The sequence below is a fragment of the Chenopodium quinoa genome, unplaced genomic scaffold, assembly GCF_001683475.1.
Source record: "Chenopodium quinoa cultivar QQ74 unplaced genomic scaffold, ASM168347v1, whole genome shotgun sequence".
NCBI classification, from domain to species: Eukaryota; Viridiplantae; Streptophyta; class Magnoliopsida; order Caryophyllales; family Amaranthaceae; genus Chenopodium; species Chenopodium quinoa.
In genome coordinates this window covers 1680042-1697536 of record NW_018742720.1, presented here as the reverse complement: position 1 = coordinate 1697536, position 17495 = coordinate 1680042, and positions in this window count along the sequence as shown.

The window sequence follows — 17495 nt, the reverse complement described above, 5'->3', positions numbered from 1 at the left end:
TATATTGAAAAGAGTCAAATGGTGGTGAGTCTTAGGCTGGGTAGGCTAAAAATGTAAGATCAAGCCCCCAAGTCTAGCTCTAAATGAATAGGGATGAACATTAGAGATTCATAGATATGATCAATTATGAACGTAAATATGAATGAATTTTTTAATACGGGTTGCCTACGTATCCGTTAGGAATCAGGCCGAACGTAGCTCTAGCCGAACCTCGTATAAGTGTGTGTATACCTCTAAGAGGTCTTTTAAGGGTTGTAACGTTGTTAGGCTAAAGGTTGAAGAAGAAAGGGATAAAAGCTCAAGACCTTAGATAAGCCCCCAAGGTGTGCAACCTTGCTTTTGAATCTTTGTATTATTATGCTTGAGGTATCTCACTTTTGAGCTCTTTCTTTTTTTTTTTTTTTTTTTGCTCTCTTTTTTTTTTTTTTTTTTGCTTTTGCATTTTTTTAATAAGTGTGGGCAATCACGATCATGCGGTCTTCAAGCGTGCCATTTATGGCACTTTTAGGCTAGGTTTTTTTTTCATATTTTTATGCTCGTTTTTAGTCGTTTATGTCCCGTTTTTAGGGAATAATGCTTGATTTTCGTGTTTGCGAGTTAGTTTAGAGAAATACATGCTTTTAATGGTTTTCTTATTATTTTATTCATTTCTCGGCTATTTCTCTTGCTTCTCCGTTTCTTTGTCTTGTTTTGTAGGTATGTCGACTTCCCCGGAATCAAGGAGGGAGCTCAAGTGCATTTAAGGAATTTAACGGAGCCAAGTTAGGGAAGCCAAGCACGTAAGTCAAGCCAATCCAAGCAAACTCCACAAGCACGAGTTCCAAGCTGGCGATCCCGAGCATCAAGGAAGCGAGCCAAAGCTCCTAGCCGCATCAGCCCGAACATTCTTGATCGTAGAACGAGCAACCATGCTACCTGCAGCTCAGTCGCGCACACAGCAGCGTAGTAGCACAGCCTCGGGCTGGTTGCGGGCGCGGGCTTTGCTGCCGTGGGTGCGGGGTCTGCCACCGCGGGCACGGGGTTTCTACAGCATCAAAACAGTCGTTTTCGACAAGGAACTTGGAGAGGGCAGGCCGCGGGCATCCCGAAGGCGCAGCTCTAGCCCTGCGGGCGTAGGTTCCAGCCGGGGGTGCGGGCGCGAGGGCTTTCTCCTCCGCAAGCGCGGCCGATTTCTCCGCGGGCGCGGGTTTCCGGGTTTTACTTGAGATTTCATTTATTTTCTCCTTTTTAATATATATTAAATAGCTTTTTTTATTATTGATATATGAAATTCTTTAGATTAGAATAGTTTCTCTCTCCTTTAAGAAGGATTAGCTTAGATTAAGAGTTCCTCTCTCTAGATTAGGAGTAGTTTTAGAGAGAGAAAGTGAAGGATTTCAATGGTGATTGAGATATTGAAGATACAAGGATGACAATTGTGTTGAAGATATTTTCTATTATTAATGAGCATTCTTAACTCTATCTCACCTTATTGCTTTGTTTAATTTCATGTTTGTTTGGTTTAATTTTGATGTTTGATGCTTGATTAGTATAGTTGTTCTTGATATACTGTTGATTCTTGTTTCTTTAGTTGTTAGTTGATAGATGATGATAGTTGAGTAGTTGTTTGGCTAGGAATTGGATGAAACTTGTATGATTGAATTGTGATTTGTTTGGGAATGATGTTGATTGACTGTTGAGGTTAAAGTGATTAGTGAAGGTTTGCATGTGTGTAAATCGATTAGGCCATGAGAATTATGCTAGATTGCATTGTAATTTCTTATGACACGAACAATTGATTTAGGAATTGCAATTATCGATTGCTTTTGATTATGATACTCTTGGTTTGTTATTCATAGTGAACCCTAACTTAACAATTAGGAGATAGCTCTTTGATTCCAATTGATTTCTCTTATCATTAGTCTTCACAACCTTTGATTGGCTTGCTCTTCCCAAGTTGTTGCAATTGACATGATTACTTGTTGATCCCCCGTTCTTAGTGTTTTATTTCCTTGGTTACTTGTTTCTTTAGTTGTTAGTATTCTCTCTTACCTTGGTCTTCAACCTATCTTAGGCGCATAATTGAAAGTGCTTGAACATTACATTTCCTTTGGGTTCGACCCTTGAGTTGCCTCTATACTTGTATTTTGATTTGTTAAGTGTTTATAAATTTAGTTTGACTGAGGGAAGATTTTATAACAACCTAGTTTTCCCCTTGTCAGGTCTATCACTCACTTGGCATTCGTGTTTCTCAGGCACGGTACCGAGCACTCGATAAGAGATGCAATCTGAGACTTGTTCTTATCAAAGACATGTTCATATCAATGACATTGGAACACTTTCCCTTTTGCACACTTTTATTGCTATTTGCTATTTTAATCTTTTGATTCACTCAAGCTTTTGTTCTTTGAAAATTGCATAAGTTACACACATCCCATCCCAAGGTTAGGTAGATGTGGGTTGAAAAATGAAAGGTCTATCGTTAGACAAGGCTCAAAGTGGTTTATCAAGAAAGGATTGTATATTTGAAGGGTGAAAGGTATAACATGGCTACAAGAGGTGCCTCTAATCATGGGTATACCTTGTGTTTAGTTCGAAATGGTTTTTTTTAATGCAATACAATTCGATAATCATATGCGAGAAAACAAATGCTCATTTTATTAAAAGGGAAAAAAAAGGAAAAACCTATAAAGTAAATCTAAGGAAAATGCAGGGTGCCTATGCTAGACTTATTGGGGAAAAGAAGAATGAAAAAGAAATAGAAAAAGAGGTCATGGAATCTTATCGTTTAAGCCCGCCTTGTGTCTAGTGCTTATCATCACCCGGTCTTCTTGCTAGCTAGAGGCAATGGGATCTTATTTGCTTCTATGAGATCTTGAATGGATTTTGGAATATGTAGCATTAATCGATGGTATGACCATTTTCTTGATGTTACTTGCAAAACGAATTGGGTCCCATCTTGAAGATTGCTTTTCTGGCATTGGATCCTCAGTAGGGCCAATAGGTTTGATTAATCCTCGATCATAGAGACGATTGAAAGCAACATCATAGGTCATTCCAATGGGTGTGAACTCTCTTTTGGACTTCTTTTTAGATCCTTGATTATCCATGGCTAAGACTTCATTGAGATCAAAGGTACTAACATTGTTACTAGAGTGGGCGTTTTTGGAAGAAGAAGGATTGTCGTTCTTCTTTCCTTTCCAGCCACTGTTGTTACTATTGTTAGAAGCTTTTTGTTTTGCAAGGTCATATTCGATTTCGATACCGATTTCATAGACGGACTTGAAAGTATTAAAATTATGTTGATATTTTAAATGCTTCGAATACTTCTCTTGGAGATTCTTGATAAACATCCTTACGGATTCTTTTTCTGTGGGCACCTCAATCATCTTAGCGGAAGTTTCCCTCCACTTATTAAAGAAAGAAGTAAAGCCTTCATTCTCTTTTTGTCTTAGCATCTCAAGTTGTCTATAGTCGGTTTCCACTTAAATGTTACATTTATATATATCAATGAAAGCGTTTACAATAGCATCCCAAGTAGAGGTTTTCTCTTTATCAAGGGAAAAGAACCATTGTTAAAAAACGGTTTCATGAGATAAGGAAAACAAGGAATGAAAGACTTTCCTATCAATCCCCTTAATGTTCATTATGGTCTCGAAAGCTCTTAAGTGGAAATAAGGATTGTCTATTTCCTTGAACCTAGGGATGTCGTTGGCATTGAACTTCTGTGGAAGAAGCTGCTTGTCCACCGAGACCCCTTGCGAGCTAATGCCATGGAATCTATAGTCATTGGATATTTTGCTCAAGATTTCTTGCATGAGCTCCATTAGTTTTTGTTTCACAGGGTCATTGATTTGAAAGGTTAAAGCCTTCAACACCTCATTCATGTAAGCCATTTCCTTCTTAAGCTCATTGACTTCTTCTTGACTCGCAATTATCTTCTTAGCTTTTTTTCTTTTGATGAACCGGTTTATCAAAAAATTACTTGAATAAAGGTGTTGTCCTTGATTAATAGCCCTTCTCTCCTTGACCAAGTAATGTGGAAAGGGAAATTAGGGATAAGTTTTTTTTATTATTTATTTTGACTCAATTAAGCTCTATTAAACATGGAATAGAATGGGAATAGATTGGACCCCTCCACTCGAATGGCGGAAAACGACTCATGCATGAACCTAAGACATGGTCATGATGTACATACATATTAGTGTGTGCTTTATTAGTGAGTCCAAGTGACATGCTTTGACTCTTGTGTATGACCATGGAACTAAGTGCTTAGACCCGAACAAAGACTAAAATAAGACCTCATGTATGTGCACTAACTGGGCATATTGTAGTATTTTAGTCATAACTTTTTATCTGTGAATCCGATTAGGACGAAACCAACGCTAAATTAAAATAAAACTCGGAGCTACAGATCCATAGGTTGTACGGCTCGTAACTCTTTCTAGAACTCCGGTGATGACCAAAACAAGTTGACGTTTGTGCAGGATATAGGAATAAAAATCCGGGTTGACTCAAAGGAACTATGACTCGATTTTAGCATATTTATTATTAGCTCAAATTAATTAATCAATTAATTAAGCAAAGTCCTTTAGTCCTTGGTTAGTTTATTTAAGCATATTCATGATTACAAGTCAAACCAAACGGTTAGTTTTATCACATGTAAGTATGCACAAGCAAATAATGCACAAGTAGTCAAATACTCACAACATGATGCAATGAGTTTGCAACCTAACCATGCATGGCTCTAGTTCTCTAAAGTTCAAGGATATGAGTTAGTCAAAGAGGGTCCATAGTTACGAGTCCGGATGCACCACGCGGAAGCCTTACCTTTGGAAGGGTTGGCGCGTGTGGATGAGACCCTGCTGTTGGGGTTTGGTGAGTCCTACTCACCGCGGAAAAAACCCGAGCCAAGGATCACACTCGCAATAATTAATATCACTAATGCATAAAATAAACATAAAAGGGAAAAATAGGAAATATACCTTTATCGTGTGCTTCGCCCAACTGATTGGGCTCTTACTTGAAAGCAAGCCCCGAAAACACGAAGGCCTCCAACGGAAATCCACCCGCAAAACGACTACCGACTTCAAGGTCCGTTGTCCCGGAGTTAGCGAGGCCCGACCAAAGCCTGAGTATTATATGAGCAAAGAATTCTCAAGCCATGCTTTGGCTATTTATAAGGAAGGATAACTTGTGAATTCCACTCATCTTTCAATGTGGAACTTTTTCACAAAAAGATCCCACATGGAAAGATTGATGAATTCAACCCTTAGTTGAATAAACCAAGGAACAAGTAACAAGTGTCACATGGTTAGGTGAGGACCAACTTCCCACTTGGTCCCCAAGGCAACTCACATGCATTGTGAGCTAACCATGTGTCACCCAACCTTGAGCCCCAAGTTGGGTTCGATTGGGCCACTTTTTTTTGTTTAGGGTTAATACAATTATAATTAAACCCTTAGTTAAATAAACCAAAGAACATCTTCTTTATTATCACCATTAAGGCAACAATATTCTCAACATATATTTTAGTAGAATTCATGATGATGCTTTGCTTGGGTTTCACTCCAAACGACTCACAATGATTTGGGATACCCTAATCACTTGTGATCATGGAAATTTTCCTTAAATTCCTGCACATTACACATGGATCCACGTCCATGTTACCATTCTCAAGCAACGACTTATTGTTAGCTCGTGCTTATAAACGACTTCCTTGTTAAGGATCTAATCCTTGTTAAGGTTTGTGCTTGCAACATCAATTCTCAAATTGTATTTGTTTCCACAAGTCAAGAACTCATCCTGTTACTTATCCAAGTACTTTGGATGTTCTTGGCAACAATCTAACGATCTATTACATAGATTCAGGTTGATTGGTACTACATACATACTTCACATGCTCTAAGCAAGTAAGTCGTAAGACGATTCCATATCATAGCACACATGATGGATTAAATTGCAGAGTAATTCACAATCTTATTCCATCCATGTGACATTTTAGCTCATTCAATATAACTGAGTCTTGCTTAAACTGTTTGCTGTGTGATATGGTTAAAAGTCTCTATTAGAGTCTTTCATGTTTGACTTAGTATCTAGCCTAGATTATACTTAGTTCAAACATTTATTACTTAGTTTTATACATTGTAGACACCCATTTGTGTATCCCCAAAACCAAACCTAGTGATGAGTACCTTTCACGTCGAATCATAACCGAATGAAGTGAAAGTGTGGAAAGTTTAGTGTTGCGGAAAGTTTTAATTTCTTTTCTCTTCTCTCTGTTTTTGAAAACCTATTTTAAGAACTTTCCAACGATATATTATAAGCCCAATTCCGATGAGTATTAAGGAAGTTATGGCCAAATTACTAAACTGGGCCTAGTTTGAGCCTTATATGCGGCCCAATGATCTAGGGGAGGGCCTAATGTGGATTTATCATTCCTAATGCAATTAGGAATGGTTTTAGTCTTCTAAATTCTTCTAGAAGGTTCTTTTCATTCCTAATTCAATTAGCATTGATAAATTGACTTTTTAGAGTTTTAATCAGAATCAAAGAACGTTTTTGAGGAAAATACGATTTTATCCTCCTGTACGGCAATTTCTATCTGATTTTAAGAAAACGCGTGAATTTCTGAGTCAGCGCCAAACGCCAACTGTAGCGCCTGACGCTACGCTTGGCGCCTAGCGCTAGCCTTGGCGCCTGGCGCTAAGGTCAGCGTCTGGCGCTAATGGCCGGCGTTGGCGCTAACATCCTTTTATCCACGTCAGAACTCTGTTTTGGTTTTTCTATCTTTTTGGCTGATTTTCTTTATAAATAGCGTTCTAAAAACTCCGTTTTAAATTCACCAATTCTCATCAATTCTCATGAATTCTTATTCTTTCTAATTCTCACCAACTCTCATTAAGTTTTCTTGATTACTCTCTCTCTCTCTCTCTTTTCTAAACTAGCCTTCTCTCAAATATAAAAATTACGCATTCATTAAATGTAGACACACCTAGCCATATTCGAAGTTGCCTTCACCGTAGACGTGAAAGGTTTTAATTTTTGAGGGTTTGGTCCCAAATCTCTCTTTCAATTATTTAATTTAATTGTTTTAATTATTATTTTCCTTGAAGTTACTAACGCGTGTATTTTGTTATTAGAAAGAGGTACGAGGCATCCAAGTAAGTAATTTAATGGTTTAATTGATGTTATGATATAGAGTTCATGCTTAGGTTGTTATTATGATTCCTAGTATCACGTCTAGGGTAAATTTAATACTAAGTATGATTGTTATGATGCCTTTTATGTTCTTCCTAATATTTATTCATGTTAGTATCATGTTAGGGCTAAATATATGATTTTTATGCTTAGTAACATGCTAGGATTTGTTATTAATCTTGTTAGTATCATGCCTAGGGTCTTGCTATGCTTTAATATTAACATGGATATGATTATGATTATAATTGTTATAATTTTTGATGATTATTATTGCACTGATTATAATTTAATTATTATTATTATTATTGTAATTATTATTATGTTGCTTGATTTTTATTGTTATTGCTTGATCACGCCTTTTATGCATGTTTAAAGGGAATTTGTACTTGTAATCATGCTTAATAAGATAATTAATAATCTTATATAGGGTTAATATGATTATAATTCAAGTGATCGCCAATAATAGTTTTATTTGTGCATTAATATTCATCCAACATAGATAAACAGGTTTAGGGTTAATCCTATTGATTGCGTGTTAGTCAGAAAGTGCACATGAATACGATCAGAATAAAGTAGAGGCCTATTATTAGGGCAGGTTCAATCTCTTTTAGGTTGGATTTGTACCTTGATCCCCGAACCCTATTTGGTTCAAGACCTTATGGAGTTGACAATCTCTTGGATTGTTAAGGGGTGTAACCTTCACCTCGTGAACGGTTTACAAGTTCCTTAAAAAACTTGTTGGCGACTCTTTTTGCTCTATCTTCTTTCCCTTTGGACGCCACCGTACTTTAGTGTATGATCACAGTGGGGTTCAAGCTAACGCTTGAAATATTCCCTACATACATACAGGTCGAAAGTCTTTCAAAGTCCTTCAGTTCATGTTTAACACGTCAAATCCTTTACACGTTCAAACATTTATTAAGTCTATACATCAGATCTTATGTAACGCCCCGTATTTTCGAATCATTATTTATGTGTGTTTCAACCTATAAATCCTATTTTCTAATTTAAATATCAATTTCTAATTGAAATTTTAATTTAATTATTAAAATCGTTATTTGATTTAAGGGTCATCCCAAGCTTTTGAAATCCTTATTAAAACGTTTTAACAAACGATTGAAAGTTATTTAAAAGGTTTATGTTTGAGTTTTAACCATTTCAACTGTATTTGACTTGTATGAATTGATGTTAGCCTTAAAGGGTGATTCCTTAAGCTTAAGCAGTAATTCAGTAAGTGTTACTAAATTATATATAATTTTGATATTTAACCTATTGCAATTGATACGCGTCATCATGTGTGATTCCTTGACTGAAGTACCAATCTAATAGGTATAAAAATGGTTTTTGGAATTTTAAAAACGTTTTACGTGCTATCGTATCAATAACGATAAATAAAGTTGTATTAGGTGATTCCGTCAACTCGTTTATCAAATTGGTATTGTTTATAATGTGTTCTTTAATTCTTTATTTATAAAACTCATTATAATGTCCTTTTATTAATTAGGTCATTATAAATGAATAATATTACTGGTTTTGCTTTTCGTCTTTTATATCGCTTTTCGGTACATATGAACTTTATATATAATTTTGTATTGTGATTTAAATTATTATTTTCATGATGATTATTGATATTATTATTGAGATATCAATAATACAATCTATATTATCGTTTTTGAATGTGTTTTTAAAATGCCTCCCGTTACATTCCTTTCTTAGTCTAGTTTAGGGCCAACTAGCATTTATCAATGGGTCGGGTTTTTCCTCAAAGCTTTCGGGACTAATTATATTAATATATACTTGTTTATTAGATTTCTTAAACCCATTCTTAAGCTAATGTAATCATTTAATCAAGCCCTAAAGAAAAGCCTTGAACCTAGGTATTATGGGGCTTGTTTATGCGCTTCATTTAAGCCCAATTTAGGCTGATTTACACAGCAACTTTGAGGGATTAATGGCTGATTATTTTACCCTAAGTAACCTCCTCTAATCAATGGTAATAACACCTAATCATGGCTGCCCAACTCCTTCCCTTCTCCTTCTCTTATAACGAACAAATCAAGGCTAGCTTTCATCATTTTTCTTCACCAAAGAAACGCTGCACATACTCTCTTCTCTCTTGGTCTTTTCGTGAGTTTCAAAGGCCAATAAAGGGGGAAATCAAAGCCTAATTTTCTGAGTGTTTATAGAGTTTTAAAAAAATGGTTTTAAAATGTCAAGTAAGTTGTCGACGTCGTTGTGCTTTAAAGAAGAATAACACAGTTTTTAGCACCGCTTCGCCAAGGGTTGTGTACGAAGTGTATTGTGATATTTTGTTATAATTAGCTTCGTACCCAAATCCAGACAATAAGAGTGACACCTTGTTATGATATATGAGCTATTTTGTATATTTTGATAAATTTTGTAGTTAAACTCTTTTGAAGGATTTTTGTTGAAATTTGGTCTTAGAAGTAAAGACTTGCAGTATTTTAAATTAGGGTTGATGATCCTTAAAATGTGTTTGGATGGTTTTGAAGAAGTATTTTTACTATTTTATATGATAGTGTAAGACAACCATTGGGCTGCGGAATTCAATGGTTGGAACATGCCAACATCTTGGGCTGCGGAATTCGAGATGTAATTTTCTACGTTAATTGTTGTCGTCCGGAACTACTCGGGCTGTGGAATTTAAGTAGGAAAACTGGGAGTTTGGCCATTCTCAGACGCAGACGGCTGCGGAATCGTCTGTAGGTTCGCCCTGACAAACCTTTGATTGTGGGTTGTGGATTTCACCGGCGTTCATATTCTATATGCTTGCCTCACTATGGATTACTTTTCGAAAATATTAATTTCTCTATTTTAAAATTATTACTACTTTGAGAAAGTCTTCTTAAGTCAAGTCATGAATTTTTCTTAATCTCTAAAGAATCTTTAAAGGTGTTAACTAATATTTATATGAGTTTATCGCGTCTATTTTGGGTGCTATTATTCTTAATGTTGTTATCTGGTGGTAATATTTATACTTTGTTCAATATACGTGTTTGTCTTGTATTATAGTCATGTTTCAATGTTTTATTTATACTTTAAGTTTATTATGTTATTCTTGATTGAGGTAATGTTCCTTCTTATTGTTATGTTTTATGCTTGTATCTAACCTTTTCTTTACTTAGCTTTGTGTTTCTACAAGTATTGGGAGAACTGCTAGTTACTCCCCACTGATTGTGGAACCTAAATGTTATTTGCAGGTGAAGAGTAGTTCCTATTGAGTTGGGGCTTAGAGCAGAGTGTTAGTTTGTTCTTGGAAGTTTTATAGAATTTCTTTTGTTATCTTTTAATTTACTCTTTTTAGGATAGTCGGTTAGAGGTTGTTTTGCCTCGTTTAAAGTTTTCTTTGAGAAATTTATTTATTTATTTTGTTATTTATTTATTTCCTTTAATTTTTAGTAACCTTTAGAGTGACATCGCCGTCTCAACGTTATTTCCGCTAACGTCTTACCTTATGTTTTAGACGGGGTGTTACATCTTAATACCAATATGTACTAAGTATCGTCTTTTGCTTGGTCCATTGTCGAAAATACTTTCAAATCTAAGCATTTAGCATTTGATAGTTATTTCACAATAGAGTTCATAAACTTTTCGTTGGACCTTAATATAATATACTTTTGCTCCCACTAAACTTCTTATTCATAAATATTTCTATGTTTCTCCATAAGTTAATCCTCTTATTAAATTCATGAGAAAACATGTTCAAATTCCTATATGCAATGCTTCCATTAATCCCATGACGGATTGCTTGAGCTTGCTTTTAAATCTAGCATTTATTTAGATTTTCAAAACCCTTAGAATATTTTCATAGTCACTTCCAAAATCCTATTTTAGGAAGGCGGTTTTGGTATCCATTTTGCCATATTTCACATGAGCAATTTTTCTTAAACAATCACGAAAAGACTTTAGCATTCCGATTGGTAAATAGGTTTTTATTAAAATCAACTCCGTGAATTTAATTGTATCCTTTTCAACCATTCTAGTTATGTATGCATATACATTTCCACATTTGTTAGTTTTCTCCTTGAAAACTTATTTGCAATCGATGGGTCTTTCACCCTTTATGCAACTTAATCAAGTTTCAAACATGGAGTCTATCTCGGATTTTTTATCGCCTCTAACCATTATTCGGAATTTGGATTTGTCGTAGCTAGCTATCTTACAAGGCATTATTCCTTTACTATCTAATAGTAAATAGTATGCTTGTAAGTTTTAGGTTTCTTTCTAATTTAATAGAAAATTTATAGGATTCAACCCAAGCCTTTGGTGAATTCTATACCTATACGGGGTTATTGCATCAAACAATGAGTTTCAAGGCGCTTCCAAAGCCCTTTGATTTTCTTGATCTTACTCCAACTTTTCAAAAGTTTTGTGAGAAATTAATTCTCTTTTAAGGCACTTATAAAGTCTTTTGAGTATTCTTGATCAAGTATTCTCACGAAGCCCTTTTAAGGTCTTCTGAGATTCTCAGTTCTAGTTTGTTGCTAAGCTCGCTTGTCATCGAGTTCATTTTCCTCCCACTTGTCGTTTTGGAAATGTTTTACTTTCCAAAAAGACACCACTTAAAGCAACAAATAGTATGTTTTCAATTAGGTTGTGGAGGTAATGCCCGTTGTATGCTTACAAAGAGACATGTATATTGTCTTTGGGTAAAAGTTCGTTGTAAAACAAACAGTTAGCTCCCACTTGAGCTATCTTAGCCTTTAATGATCCATTAAGCTCCCACTCAACCACCTAGCTCTTTCTAAGTCGGTGAGCTCCCACTGAGCCAGTGAACTCCCACTGTGGCTAAGAGTTTTAGACATATACTTGAAAAGACATTTAGAAGATAATTCTATCCATAACTGAATATGGCGTCCTTTCTTAGCTTCAACATTTTGTTTAGTGTAACATTACTCATTCGTCAAATCTTAAGAACTTTATAGAAAGGGATGTGATCCATCATTGTTCGAGTCATTTTTAAATGGCATCGAGGTCTCCGCGAAGACACACTATGTTCTTTGTGGAGTTATTTATGAAAATTTCAATTTCATTACTTTGTGATGGTCACGCTTGGCTCAAGCAAAAATCGCTCTATCTGATCTAGACGTTTTGATATCTTGCCAAGCCGATTTTGTACTTCACTGAACTCTTGAACTATTCAAGGTCAAGTTTGTTCACATTTGATGAATATAGCCATATTCTTTCAAATTCTTTGTGAAACGTTGAAGTAAATGAATTCTATTTAGCTTTCGGAGTCAATTGTCTATACCAAGAACAATAGTTGTTTACTTTGTCGGTTTCAACAAGTAAGACTTTCTTGTCTTAGAAGGATTCCGAATTGACCAATTATAAAGAGCCTATGTAATAGAGCCTTGAGTACGTTCTTGTCGATGTGACATTGCTAAATATGTTCGGAACGCAAATCATTCCCATGACTTTGAGCTTTTGCCAGTTTATCATGTTAAGAAAATGTTTGTCTATAATCAAGCATTCTTGACTCATGGTTTAGACAACCATGTCATTCAAATAAATTTGCAACTATTGCTCATTGCTTTGAATGTGAGTCTTTTCGCGTGTAAACGGATCAATTGCTGATTAGGGAACACAATAACCATTTATTTGTTCCAGCCTTAGCTTAAAGTTCTTTAAATAAAGCATACGACCTTACAATTGATGTAGCACCACTTGCTTCATTCTAAGCTTGTAAGTCGATAACTTAGCTTATCTTCAATAGTTTAAGGTCACTTTTAAAGTGTAATACTCAAGCAGTATCTGATACTTTGTGAAGATAATGAGTTGCTAAGGTAACTTCAATAACATGAATTCTTTAGTAAAATGGAATCTCATTCCTTTTCTTTGTTCCTCGTTTCCTATTCTCATAATCTTTAAGAACCATTTCTTTAAGAGTCTTTGACTTTTACACTTTGTTACACATAATTAAGCATCTAATGCGTCGTAAAACAAAGTTCCATCTTTTCCTTTAATTCACGCTCAAATTACTACATCAATGTGTCCTACTCATCTATGTATTAAGCGAAAAGATATGTTGGTTGTCAATATTGACAATTTGAGTTTGCAACTCAATACTTCATATTTTATCAAAACTACCTAGTATTTTGAATTTATGATGTCCAACCGTCCTTAAAAGTCATTTATGAGAATTGTATTTTAGAAATGATTTGCTTTTCTTTGAGAACCATTCTCAAAGGTTTCCTTTACCAATCATGGAAAACAATACAGTTTGATTTGGAATTCTACAAATATAAGTGCAAAGTATAACCATTTTAGAGCTGATCAAGTGTAGCCCGACCCGTCAACCCGGCCCGACTCGCCTCGAAATTTGACCGGGTTTGGGCAGCAATATTAGGCCCGAATTCCGGGTTAAGGCAAAGGAATGGAGGCCCGATTTGTTTCTGGATGGGTCTGGGCAGCAGGTCTGGGCCGCGGGCTAGCCCAGCCCGGCCCGAATTTGCCACTTGTTCACATTTTCACATACCTGTTAACTTATGAACTATCAAGTATTAAAAAAAAACCTTACTTCTTTCTTTTCTTTCTCTAGAAGCCGTCACCCTTCTTCTCCATCTTCTTACTTTCTTTTTCATTTCCTCCTTCCTCCTAATCAACTATCAAGGAAAATACATCAACTAATCATCAAAAAAACGTCAACAATTGTTGCGGATCTATACCAGGTAATTACATTGCTTACAATTTCGTTTTTTTTTCTTCTTAATTTTCGAACACTTGCTCTGTTAATTTGGTTATTTTCGAAATCTTGCTGCTGTTTTTTTTTTTTTTACGAAATTGGTACAATTAGTGTTATAACGTTATTTAATTGTTGTTTCATTTTGTACTTTTTTTTTGTTGCTACTATTTTTATAATTTTCCACGGCAAGTAATTAGTAATACATTACTTACAATTTCATTTTGTACAATGTCGTTTTTTTTTTACAATTAGTGTTATAAGTGTTATAATTTTCAATTATGCTTACTGCTTAGTTGTAGATTTTTTTTTTCTTTTTGTTGCTACTTTGTTTTTATAATTTTATTTGATGTTTTTTATCATATTTAAAGTTTCTGTTTGTTTCTTTTCTTTAGTGTGTTTGGCAGATTGTATTTTACAATCATGGTTAAGTCCACGGCAAGTAAAAAACGAGCAATTGATGATGATGATGTTGGAGTTAAAGAAGAGGAAGATGCTAGTGTGCGTGATGGTCGATCGACAGTTTGGAATGATATGGAGAAGCTTGAAACTTCAGACAAGAATGAAACCAAAGCTAAATGTAAGCATTGTAAACAAATTTTTACTGCCAAATCTACCAATGGAACTTCCCATTTAAGAAGACATCTTAATAAATGTGTTGCAAAAAATAATGCTTCTATTACAAATTTTTTGCTTGGTGCTGAGTTCTAGAGGTCAAACCATGTCTTTAAAACATCCTAAAATTGATCCCGATGAACTTAGAAAAGCCATTTGTATGTTTATTGTTTTTGGAGCTCAGAACCTGGTTTTAAACACATGCTTTCTATTGCTTGTCCTAGCTATAAAGTATTGAGTAGACACACATTAAGAAGAGATGCATTAAGGTATTATGAAAAGGAAAGAAAACTTGTTGAATGTGATTTGCAAAATGCTTGTGGTAGAATTTGTTTTACTTCGGATAATTGGAGAAATGATAGTACACAAGATGAGTATATTTGCTTAACCGCCCATTGGATTGATGTTAATTGGAAGTTGCAAAAAAGAATTATTAGATTTGGTGCATTAACACCTCCTTTTGATGGGATTAGTATAGCCAAGGATGTTTCTCTTTGTTTGGCTAAATGGAAAATTGATGGAAAAGTAGGGTCATTTACGTTGGATAATGCATCCTACAATAACACTATGGCTAATCAAATTAAGAGACAACTTGTGAGGAATGGAAAGGAGCTTTTGTTTTTCGCTGAATATTTCCAAATTCGTTGTTGTTGTCATATCATAAACTTGATTGTGCAAGATGGTCTTAAGCTCATTGATAGTGTGGTGGATAAGATTGGAGCAATTGGTAAGAATTTTAGGTACTCCATTCCAAAGAAGAAAAAGTTTTATGAAATTGCACAACAAACTTATCATTTGGATCCTAAAAAAAGAATTCGGGGTGATTGTTATTTTAGGTGGAATTCAATTTACTTGATGCTTGATCGTGATCTTTATTTTAGGGCGGCAATTGATCATGTAGTAGAAAATGATAGTGAGATAAAAATGTATCTTCTTGATGATGATGAATGGAATAAAGTGTCGGTGATTCATGACTTTTTGAAGCTTTTTTTATGATGTCACAAATGAATTCTCTTCTTATAAAACCCCAACTGCAAACATTTATTTTAAGGGGGTTTGGGATATTCAATGCATGTTACTTGAAGCTGCAAATGGGCCACATTCATTTTTAATTGACATGGTGAAAGCAATGTAAAATAAATTTGACAAGTATTGGACATATTATCATACTTTGTTGTCTTGTGCATGTGTTTTGGATCCTCGTTACAAGTTGAAATTTGTTGAATATTCTTTCATTACTCTTTATGGAGAATTGCATGCTAGAGACAAAGTGAAGGAGGTGAAAGGTATGTTATGCAATTTACTTAAGGAGTATAGAGATGTTGATGGTGGGGGTGTTGGTGAAAGTGGTGAGGTTAGTCATGGTAATAGAGCGCCACGTGCTTCTTTTCCTTTTGGTAATGATAGGATGGCTAATTTGGGTTCTTGGATGAGTAGTCAACAACATCACGTGGAGGATAAAACTCAACTTGATCTCTATTTGGAAGAAAATAATGTTGATTTTAATTCCAAAATTGATATGTTGGGTTGGTGGAAAAATAATGGGGCACGTCGATATCCACAACTTGCGGCATTGGCTTGTGATATATTAGCCATTCCTATTTCTTTTGTTCCTTCCGAGTCGGCTTTTAGTATGGGTAAGAAGCTAATTAATCCATGGAGAGCTTCACTAACTTCCATGACAATTGAATCTCTTGCTTGCTATGAGGATTGGCTTCGTGCATTGATTCCAAGATCCAAAGAAACAAAGAGTGGTTAAGCATGCTTTGGCTTGTCTTAACACTCAATCTCCTAAGGTAAGCAATGCTTTGCTAATGGCTCTAAGTCACTCTTGGTTGAATAAATCGTCGCATCTAATGCTCTATCAACAATTTATTCACTTTGCTACGACATGTTAGGACTCCATCACTCATATAGTTGAGTACAACCAAAACCAACATGCACACATGTAGACACCTAAAAATGTCTCCCCAAAACCAAACCCGATGATGAACAACTTTTCACCGCCATTATTAGTCCGATTGAGTATTTAATCTTGGAGTGCTTAAATCCATATTTCCATTTCATAAACCAACCCAACTCCTATACCATTTCCCTAAACCATAACTTATTTTCCTCTTTTCGTGCCTTTAAACCCAAAATAGTTCATTTCGTGTCCTTTAAAATCATTCATTTCGTGTCCTTTTTATAAAAATGTTTAATCCACTTTATTTTGGTCCATATTCTGGGTCCAATGATTGAATATTTGAATGGGGCTTTAAAATAGCTTTCCAACAATATATTATAAGCCCTAATTCGAGTTATAACGAATAAGTTATGTTCAAAATATTAAACCAATTAGGATTAATTAGAAACTTCTATCTGTTTCTAAAATATCCTAATTATCTTTTTTGAAAAGATAAGATTAAAGAGTTTGAAATTGAATAAAACTCCTTTTTTTAAAAGTCCTAATTTTATTCAAATTAAAAGACATTCAAAGATAGACATATATTATTTTCGTGCCTCATAGTTTTTATCCAAATTTTATATGGTTGGATATCCCTTGAAATTATCTTTCCAATGATATATTATAATATCAATTCCGAGCTATAACGGAAAAAATATGAATAAAATATCAAACTCTATCCAAAACTGACACCGTCTCACTATTTCGGCCATATCTTCTATTATGTAAAATATTTTAATCTGATTCTTATTGGGTTAAAAATTAGACTTCAAGAGATTTCCAATGATATCTTATTCATCTTATTCCGATTTCTGGAACAAAAGATATGACAAAAACAAAAACCGCAAAAACTGCAGTCTATCGCAAGAGTTTTATCCGATTCGAATTCTTATCTTTTCTTGATTCTTCGACCCCTCTTTTTTCCTTATAAATAGAGGTCATATCACCCATTTTTCAATCATCAATAAGCTTGATCACAAACTCATTCTCTTCTCCCTATTTAGCCTAAATTCTCGCCTCCCCTTTCTTACATCATTCCTTTCTTTAAGCACT